An 11,978-nucleotide genomic window follows, 5' to 3' on the forward strand; every position below is an offset into this window, starting at 1 on the left:
GGAGGCCCATCAAGTGATGCAACCTTACCATTTGACCTCATAGAATGTGTTTATACACAGTGAAATGTAAATAAGACTAAACATAAATGTACAAAGTTAAACAAACAACACATACTTGTAATGTTTATGATAGTTTTGTTACAAGAAATGCCTAAATGTCTTCTAAAAATCTAGCCCTGGTCTGTTGGACTTTTAAGATATACTATGTTGATCACCCCTAAATCAGTCTTCTGGTGTAAATGGAGAGAATCAGATAGTCAAGAGGCTTACACAGTTTCACAGACTACTACTTGGGGTAAACAGTAGTATTGCCAAGCATAAACTCTGAGCCAAGATTCAGGTACCACAATCCATCTTAAAATTTCAAAAATTATCTGTATATCAATAACCCATACCTCCTGAAGTTCTTTTGAACCAAATCAACTGAATTAGTTCAAACCGATTTCAGTGCAAGTGGGGGTAGAAGAAGTGACGTTGATTTGATTTTTAACTGATTCAACATTCTACATGGGGACAGGTCCATTGTATTTTCTCCCAATTGTGCCATAGAGGGTGTTTTTTCTGAAAAAGTTTTGTAAAACTCCATAAATATAGAGTAAATTACGTCATGAGAATAGGAAATAAATCATTTATGCACAGTATGCATGTACTAGCTTCTTCATTTTTTTTCATATCCTTTCTAAATAGCTACATGTGCCTAAGAATTCAACTAATTAGCAACCACAAGACAACATGTGGTCCGACAAAACACACGTCTGTCCTAAATACCTTTCATCTTCTAACACATTTCTCTACTTCTCAAGCACAAAGTAGTTTATCTATGCCTACAGCTATTGCAAAAAAAAAAAAAAATCCTATAAAATTGACATGTTGTAAACTCTCATCTCCTCATACTATTGTCATCACAAAGTACCTCTTTAAGGATACAATTTCCAAAACAGATTGAATAGAATGAGAAAGTTAAAACAGACAGCAACTTCCTGTCAGACCACAGCAAGGCTACTTCATAAAGACATGTCTGCAATTCATGGGTATATATACATTATTTATATTTTTACTTTGGCTACCTGTTTTTTGTTTGAGATGTTAGTGTCTATTTTCCTGTCATAGACATGTTACTTTTATATAACAGCCAACCAGTTCCTGTTTTGATTCCGCAAAGACAATATACTTTCCTTCTTTTCCTACAACAATACTGTTGAAGGACAAATGACATCATAATTATGCAAATGATCATACAAAATGACATCACAAATATGCATATTCAATCCTGTACAAATGACATCACAAATATGCAAATTTAACTGTAAAGAATCATAACATCACCAATATGCAAATTTCAATGAGAGTTTTTCATGTTTTTCTGACATTAAAATGCTAAGATTTTGCTGAACTCAGCAAAACAACTGTTCCACAACTAGCTAGACACCTGTGTAACTTGAGATCCAATGGAATACACGAAATGTGTTATAGCTAGTCTAAGCTTACATCTACCCGTATTTGTTATCTGGATTGATAAAATAAACTTTCCCTGGTACCTGCATAATTATTTATTTCTATGGGTAAATATCATTAAGTCAACTAATACCAGTAAAATGTTATCATAAATGACAAATAAATGCTACTTATTGCAATGACTACATGCCTAATGCAATATTTCAATTGATACAGTAAAGGTACAAACTAGTATTCCAGTATGTAGTTAGTTTGAAAAGTAGCAGGAATTTGTAACAGTGCGAGTGATAATGACGAATCTGCTCAACAATGGAAAAATAATAGTTGCAGTGATGTTACTAATTTGAAAAGGAGGCGATTAAATACGAAAAGTGGAAATATAGTGGTCGAAATTTTTTTAAAAAACAAACGAGAGAAAAGAAGCCGGCAAAATATTGCATAGTAAGTGGGGTTTTTGTAGGCTATTGGTAATTATCTATATCGCTGAGTTGAAGCAAAGCATTTTTAAACACAAATTCGTGAAAAAGTCGTCATCAAAAAAGTGCACAGTAGGCAGTTGTTTTTAGCCTTTATCTACAAACTTGAACTTATAGTGGTCTACACGAGTTCTCCTCTCTGAACACAAGGGTTCTCATAAAATTTAAGATGAAACCTACTAACAGATAGCCCTTAATTCTATTAGATTTCAAATCTAAAATCCACAAGATCAAAGCCAATCATGAGCCTTGAAACATAAGGTCCTGGAACTATGCCCTTTGACCTCACACTGACAAGGTAAACTTAGAAATTTAGGTTACTGTACATGTATGGTTACTAACCCAAAACTTTTTGATAACAGGGTTCTAAAACCTTAGCAAAAACACTGAAATATATATGAAACCACAATTTTGTATATGGTTGGGTTGTCAGATTCTGAGCAGTTAGCTTGTATGCCTCTTACCTCTGCAGCCTGTGTTTGAACCTGCCAGGTGTTGGCTGGGTTTGATTAAAATTTAGCAGGCGGTAAATAAGAAGAGTGTCGTTCAGTTTGACTCTACCGTACAACACAGGTTTTCCCCAGATACTCCAGTTTCCTCCTGCACTAACACTGAACCAAAGGAGCCCACAAATGGGACTAACTCCTGTTGGTTATCCGACAAACAAATAAATAAATAGATAGATAAATATAAATGACCATATTTCCTTCTCAGTTACACTCAGTTTAGAAACAGCGACATATCACAAACTATGCGATGAAAGAATACATTATTCTTACTTTGTCAGGTCTTCAAAACCACAGGTACATTAGCTGTCTTCAAAATGAAGTGCAGCGACTACACAGGCACAGTGACTTCATTTTAGTTCCCATGAGATGTGATTCGTAGGCCCCCATGACATCATAGCAATGGTATGTAAAATACTGCCCACACAATCTGATTATAGGCTTTCAACAATTTACTTCATTCATTCATTTTTGTTGAAAGGACGGCTACGTTAATGTATAATACAAACAAAACCTGCACTCCAATACAAGGATACAGCAGCTCTCAGAATGAGTAATTTTAATTCAAATGGATGACAAAAAGGTCTGAGTTTACCAGCACGTGAATAAAATAAATGTACTGCTATGTGAGGCACTTACATTGTACAGGTGACTGTAGATGTTATCTATCAAACGTAGGTTAAACACACACAGAAGAGTTTGTTCTCGGAAACAGAAACTCTTTTTTTTAAAATGTGTTTTAAATGTGTTAAATTTTTAACTAAATGAAACTTTTAAAAAGTTAAAAAAAAAAAAAAAACGCACAAAAACCAGAATCCTTATTTTGGACAAAACTTTTGGTAATTTGAAATTTTCACACATCTCATTATGGGATTGCAGGACCGCATGTTGAGCACCAAAATATTGACAGAACAAATGTAAACCTAGATATTTTCACTACTAGAAAGTTTAGCAATTTTACACTCTTCAGCAAGTTCTAAAACTAATTACCAGACTAGTACATTGTGTATATACAAGAAGGCATTTTAGTCACTACTTGCATTTGTAGTTTAGTATGTTAGTTGTCCAGCGAAAAATGAAAATAACTCTTTAGCGAAAACGTCCAGTTTTACAATATATCATGTATGCAATGTTGGTGACTGAGTGGTTGAGGTCGGGGTTCAAAGTCCATTCTGGAGGGCGCATTCTCTACATTGTATTAAATTTGCCACATTGTAACTTGAACAGAGCCACTCAGTTTGACTCTATAAATGAACAACACGGGTTTTCCTCGGTGTTCCGGTTTCTTCCTGCATTACAGTGTTTCCAATTAAAGTATGAACAATAAACTACTGCAACATATTGATATTACCAAAGTAGATCTGTGTCTTTGTACAGAATTTAGTATGGTCAGATCAAAGATGTGCCGCAATTGTGCATCATTACTGATGACTTCAATCATAACAAATTTCAAATTTGGCACCTCTAACAGTTACCAAGGTTTGTTGTCTAATACATCACTCTGTACAGGTCTAGCCATGATGATATCTACCAGTAGACGGGGATTTATTTGCAACAATGAATATTGTACGTCCATTCAGTGGCATTATCAAAGTAAACTGTTATTCAACTTTGCCACTGAGTAGGCAATGTTGTGACTACTATACATGTAGCTAAATCTACATCAATGCATCAGGGCAAGTTCAGTAATGTATCAATATGTTGCAGTACTACATCATTCATACTTCGATTGCATGCACTGCAACACTAAACGCATGAGGGTCAGCCCTAACTGGACATCTTGGGGAACAAGTTAATAAAAACTTAACTGTTCGGCTACAAATAAATATTATTATTATGGTACTGTCAACAAAAACACTAAACTTCTAATAAATTCTATCAAAACCAGTTTCAGTTTCTCATTCACTTTTATTTCCCCACTAAGTTTCAAAACGTTGACGTGTCATCAGTTTTAGACTTAGTCTAGTTCCTATACAGAATCGTTACGATTTATAGCTTCACTCAGAAACCACAGTTGGCATCCAGACTATTTTAGCATGGGATGCATACCATATTCACCTTGCAATATCTCTACTATACACAGAAAAACCCTTTTCCTTCTTGGAATTTTGAATCAATTCAAAACCTACTCGAAGTTGGTTCTTGAGTTTCAGTACACAATAAAATCCGTTTTGAAACAATTTAATACTTGTAATCACTTAAATACTATTCAAATACAGGTGTGAAACTATCCAAAGATTAAAGTAATTTTGTACTCACATTTAAATAAAGACTGAAACTTATTTGTAACATTAAACGTAATTTATATTGTCATAGCTCGCGCAGCGGCCACATAGCGGCTCAATGACTAGTACTCATGCACGTCCTATATACTATGCGATGTTTTTTTGGTGGTTTGACCAAGGATGCATTGCGGCGCAATGACTACGCATGCACATTCTATATACTATGCGCATTCTCCATGCGGAGGGCGCTATCTACAATATCATCGTGAAGCAGCCGGTCACAAATGAATCTATACCCTGCGTGAGCTTATGGGCTTTGCCTAGTTATGATATTATGTAAAATTGTGGGTGTATCATTAAACAGCTTACTAGTTTATTTTTTAACAAATTAGAATGTCCTTATCTTTGGTCAGATAATGAAAATTCCTGCAAAAATTTGAGAAATGAAAACCCAGTTAGTGCCACACTTAACAAAATGTCAGACCACTGCATTACTTATTTCAATTATTATATGTTATAATTGTTAACACATTTTCGTATCATTGTTTATACGTTGACATTTAAAGTTTGTTTTGTGAACCCTACAAAACTAACGATGCTTGACCTGGATAAGATCAAAGAGTGAGAACTACATGTAGATTTGAAGCTCTACTAACATTCACATTGTAAGCCTTTAGTGGCTGATAACCTTTGACCCCAAGATAACCTTCGACCTCAAGATAACCTCTGGCCTTAATACAACATGCTTGTATAATAATCAGATATCACAGCTATTAAACATATTTCTTTTCAAGCTGTGTCCAAGCATGTAGGTCAAGATGTGGTTTACGACAGATGTTCTTTCCTGTTTATGACTTCATTCCACATCACATCATATGATATATCACATCACATCATATCACATCACATCATTGGAATCCTCTGGAAGGCAGTAGGACATAACATCAGGGGTGAACAAATCCACTGGTCCTGGATCCGGGACTAGTGACTTTTTTGGGCGGACCACACAAATTTTACCTTCTCTGGTCCATTGGGCCAGTACCTTACTGTTAATAACTATGTTAAAAAGTCATCTGAATATACAGAATCATAGGCAAGATTTAATATCTCACATAACATATGTAAACTTGTAATCACTTAAATACTATTCTCTCTGTGTTATTGGTTTCTTCTCATCAGATGTACATCAATTACTGATTTGAAAGAACAGTTTTATATTGTCCAGAGTTGGCATGCAAAACTACATGTAGGTGGGGTCGGGTAACCGGAACTAATCAATTATTTTAGGCCTTATCAGAAGTAAAAGAGAAACTCATAGTTTTAATATTAGCTTAGTGAGTAAGAACATGTTGACTGTTTCTGTTTTTGTTTTGACATTTGTCACAGTTGTCATGGCAAATGTACAAAAATACCTTCTGTGGTATCGAAAATTCTACATGTATGCAAAACCAAAAATACTGCTAGGGAAAAATCAGTCTGAATTCCCAAGTGCTATGAACTATTGGTTCAACTTTTGCTTCAAAAAATATAAAAAAAAATATAAATAAATAGCATCTATTTATACAAACTTTAGTGTCCTACAAAAAAATAGGCCATCCGAAAATCATTGACTAAATCTCCTTAATACATTCCATTGAATTGTAGATAATACTAGAGGCATAATAACTATTTATTTGGAATGTCAGACCAATAAATCAATGCCAAGATCAAGTCACAGCTCCAATTGCCTTGTTGTGTAGGCCAAGGCCAAGTTTCTTTGAACTTGTAAAAGTTTTGTTCTTTTTCTGAACTGAATTGGACAAACATTCACTGATTTGAACAAGTGTCTGTGGTTCTGAAAGCATCGCTTTCAATTGAGGGTACCTAGGTTAGTACTAAAAAAAAATTTCCTCCTTAAGTGTGTAATAAATTGTAACACTTCTGACTTGATTTGCCTGCAAGTATTAAAGTGAATCCCATATCTTGATGGAAATGAAAGGAAATTATTCCAACGTTGTATCATATTTTCACTATTTTGCCCAAAAAATGCCATTGTAGTATTTGATCTTGTTCTAAAAAGCATAGCAGAACACTCTTCCCACCAGAAAGCAAACACTACGACTGACATGGAAAGGTCAGAACAACATTTTTCTTGCACAGCCTTATTGTTTTGTTATTCAAATGAGGTTGTCCTTGACCTTTGGTGACCTTAAATGGGTGAAGCTGTACATTCAGTTCATGGATGTCTACAATAACAATGTAATCAAAATTTACTATGTATTTCTGATATTCAGTGGACCATTCACACTTCAAAAATGAATGATAACTTTGAACTTTTGAAAATCAAACTATGCCTGTTTTCATTTCCATGGTGATGGAATACATCTTAGAACAAAGAAAAACACTCACTTGAAACTTTTGCCAATTTTGAAAATTTTGGAAGTTTTCATAAATGATGAATTGATTCATTTAAAGTGGCCATATGGTTGAGGATTTGGTATTTATTTTGGATTTTTAACTTATAAATCAATTTAATCACAGCTTCCTACATGAAAAAATCAAAGTGAAACTACCATACATATCAAGTCTTTGTTTGTAACTCAATAAATTTCAAAATGACACTAAATATGTAAAATGTTTGTTATTGTACCATAACAATTTTTACACATTCTTTAGCTTTTTATAATGCATTGAGTTACAAATACAGACTTAGTCAAAGTTGTTTCACAGTGATTTTTGAAGTAGGAAGCCATGACAAAATTGTTTTACAAATTAAAAATCCAAAATAGATACCAAATCGTCACCCATATCACCACTTTAATACTTGGTAAAAACAATAAACACAGTTTTTCAAATCAGTCACTGTTGTCTCTTTAATACAGTCTTGCAGTAATGCATAGCATGCCATGGTGCTCACTTTTTAATGGCTTAGTCCGCATTAGGATAAACAATGTAGGCATGGAATAGTGATGTTTGGCAAAGTTATGGAAAGAATTGGTCCAGAAGGTACGAGAAACTCATGTAATCCTTATAACTCTACTAACAAAATAACCCGAATGTGAGAAACTGTCAATGAAATCCTGACCTTTCATAGGAAAAACTTTTTTTTTCATGTCTTTGTCATGCACGAAATCAGAATCGTTGAGGTCAAATGAAATATACATACAAAAGAAAGAATCTCATCTTTCACAAAACCACTGTCAATTGATGGATCGGTCTAAGAATCTCTCTAGGGAAAATACAGAATACAGATGTACGTTTGGTATAACGAACTCTGTACATATTGACAGACATTCTATGCCTCGATCCCCATTAACCTTTTACAAGTACAACCCAATAAAGAATACATACTCAGTATGCTAACTGCTGTGCTTGGTATGAGAGATTTGGACACTATTCAAAACAAAACTTGCTTTTTCATATTATGTTTACTCTGTGTTACATAAAACCAATGAGAAGTCTAGCATTCCCAAAGAGTTTATACAATATACTGCATTCTCGAAAAGTTTCGAAGAGATCAGTCAGCAGATGTTTATACAGCGGTGAAAGACGTTAACATTTTTTAATTGAAGTCATAAATAACACAAGTATCGTTTCAATTTAAAGCAACAGGAACTACGATCAGGATATGGGAGAAGTTTCTACAGTATACTGCATTTCTAAAAAGATAAAAATCAGCATCACTTTATTTCAACGCACCAGAAATTACAGGGACTTACATAGGTTTTTACACACAAGCAGATGAAAGGTCTTTTTAGCATGATTGAGCTTTCAATCTGTCCTGGTCAACGATCCTCATCAGAATAACAATGCTATAATTACAGCTGACCAGTGAAGAGGATCATTGATCGAGACAGATCCAAAGTCAACAACTACAAAACTTTGAACATAAGACTTCTGATGACAGTTTTCTTATCATAAACATGTGTACTAAAGTACAAGTTCAAAGCTTGCATTCTAAAGATATTGCCTAACTACCATAATTGCTATTTAAGCAAATGCATAATTAATATTCACTACTATTTACAAAAACCTGATCAATTCTCCACATTAGCTCATAGAATCTCAGTATCAAATTTCATTTCACAGCAGCCAGGGTTTTTTGAGATAATGATGGTACAGAGACAGACAAGCAGACAGACACCGACAGATCCCCTTTGGGAACTAATATAACTTTATTTGTAAGTGCTTATTCAAACTATACTAAAAGGTTTAATAGCATCTACTTTACAAAATGTATATACCAATTCATTTTAAGTAGTCAGGTGTTTTTGAGATATTAGTGATACAGACAGACAGTCAGACTGACTGAGAGACATACTGACAGACTGACACAGACAGACAGACAGACGTACTGACAGACAAACAAACAGACTGATAAGAGTCAGACAGACAGACAGACTGATATTCAGACAGACAGACAGACATAGACAGACTGAGTCAGACAGACAGACAGACACTCGGTATCTCTTCAGCTCGACCTTTGGGAACTAATAACTTTATCTGTACTAAAGTACTCATTCAAACTGGTTTAAAATCATACCAGCTACTTTACTTCATTGATTACACATCTATATTTATACCACAATCCATTAAGAAATACATCTAAAAAACTTTATTGATCAGATTGCAACATTAATCTTCATATTTTAATTGAATTAAATTTTTTTATCATCAGATATTGTATGTTTTGTCCATCCCAATTTTAATATGCTTTGACGTTTTAAGAGAAAACATGTTTGGGAATGATATTAGTTTTCAAGGTTTTGTCATAACTTAGTTTATTTTATTGAAATATTATTCGTTTAAATGCAACTTGCACATGCTGTTTGAAACATGAGTGTTTTGATGGTGATTTGCGTATGGTATTCCAATAAAATTTGATATCAAAAGTTTGATTCTTGACTTGCAAGTAGTGTACTTGTAAACTTGTTATGACTTGACATGTACAACCAGGACTGGATAACAGAAATTTCAAGCTGTTTCTATTTAGAAGATTTTGGTGAAAAACCTCCAGAGTCCAGGCCAAAACTATGGTATACATGGACAGGGAGGTGGCTAATTTTTAAAAGAGTGGAGTAGTTGGTTGGTTTTGCTGCCTACTAACCTTTACATACACAATGTATCTTTACCCTGGGTGTCTATGGGTAAATAATACCTTTTACAATTTTAGTGTTTTTAATCAAAGTATGAACAACAAAGTACTGCAAAGTATTGATATATTACTGAACTTGTCCTGATGTAGTGACGTAAATCTGGCCATAGTATAATACAAAGTTTTACCATATTCCAAATCTACACTATAGTTTATACATGTAGGTATTCTTAAAACGTTACCACAACGCTTGCATTGATTATTCTCATTCCAAGCTATTTTGTCTGATGCATTGTAATAAATCACCCTAACTCCACACTATTTTGCCACATCTAAGCCATTGCTCCTATCTCCTAATCTACTGGACCCAGGTATCCCAGTTACAAAACAGAAAGTTAGGGGGTTACATAGAGTTCTTTCAACTACAAACATTTCTGTCCTTGAGTTGTGCTGTCTACTTAACATATTAAAAAAAAGTTTGGCAACTAGGATAATTACGGTTACTGACAATAAACCTGCCAGACATATCTAAGTAGTTAGCAGTTAGTCTTATGCAAAGATGTTTACTCACAGTATACAGTCACTTTGTCATCCAGCATTCATTTAGTTTTACGATTTATTTTCAGTCTAGTGGTGTTCAAGACCAACTAACATCTATTTTAGTACTAGTTTGACTGCAGGCATAACTTCTGGCTATGATGTCTATGATAACAGCCAAGCCCAAGCCATTTTGTAATGTGAATTTCGTAAATGTTCTGGAGGGAACCATTCGCGAGTATGTAAATTGTACTGCATTACATGTGATCTCCACCCCATCCCTCCCAGACACCTGGACACACAGCATCTATACATTTAGTTTAGCTACAATGTCATCTGACTGCAGGCACTGCCTCAAGCTACACATCTATGATAACAGCCAAGCTTCAATTCCAAGTCCTTTCGTAAATGAATTTCGCAAATGTACTGGAGGGCACCACTTTCTCAAGCATGTCAATCATTACATGTCATGTGACCCCCACCCCCATACACAACACAACAACCCTAGCATCTATACATATAGTTTTAGCTACAATGGAGTGTGACTGCAGGCATTGCCACAAGCTACATGTACATGTACATGTCATGTTAACAGTTTCAACTACTGCAAGCCATTCACGTAAATGTTCTGGAGGGCAACACTTTAGCATGTCAATCATTATATGTCATGTGATTCCCCATCACACACGCACACACACGCAGTGACGCGCACACATGCGAGTGCACAGGTCTCTGGGTTATCAAACAACCCTGCCAAGTCAGACAGCCAAGTCTCTGGGCTAGCAAACGACATTGTGACGCCAGCTAGCCAAGTCTCTAGGCTAGCATGTGATACTGTCAAGCAAGATACATGTATATATATAGGCAGTCTGGGCAACCAAAATGGCATATTGGGTGTGTTCAGAATAAAAGCGCTTAGCGATCTGGGTAAATAGCTTATCCACAGCGATGGATCTGTGAGTCAATCAGTCAGTAACTACGCTAACTCTAATAAGAGTGAGCACAGTCACAGATTCAGAACTATGGAGAGACTAGTTAACATATCGCTACCAGCTTTTATGCTAAACATGTCCCATAATATGGGTCAGTGTGGTACACTTATGATATAACACGTCTTTTCAGATTCTATGATCTGTTTTATGCTGACAACTTCAGTATCACCTATATCTTCTCTCTGCATAGTTCTTGTTGCCAATTCAAACATTTCAATGAACATAACAAACAACGTACCCCATCAATCATGCACAGTACCTGTTCAAACAATAATAGCATCAATTGTAAACATTCAAATGACAACCATCCTGTTCATTGTAGGTAGGAGTACTTCATATTTTGATAAAAGTCTAAACCTGTAGCGACATGACATTCTGGAATAAATACAACCAAATATTATGATAAAATATGCAAGTAAACAGACAATATCATATTCTGAAAAACACAATGTCTGCAAAAAGTAATATTGACACCCCACCCCCACCCACACACAAGGAGTTAAGACAGACTAGACTATGCACAATTTTAAATATGAACCCTAATTTTTGAAACCTAGTGACTTTTGCAGTAAATAGTAAAATCTAAAAACCAAACAAAATTATCATAGACTCTATGGGGGAAACACCATCATTTTTAGGCCTTTCTCTCTTTCTGTTACTGGCGTTCCCAAACGTTAAAAAGATAAAAACACTCAATGCCATGGTGCAGGATA

This window comes from Glandiceps talaboti, chromosome 21 (assembly GCF_964340395.1).
Source record: "Glandiceps talaboti chromosome 21, keGlaTala1.1, whole genome shotgun sequence".
Classification (NCBI taxonomy): domain Eukaryota; kingdom Metazoa; phylum Hemichordata; class Enteropneusta; family Spengelidae; genus Glandiceps; species Glandiceps talaboti.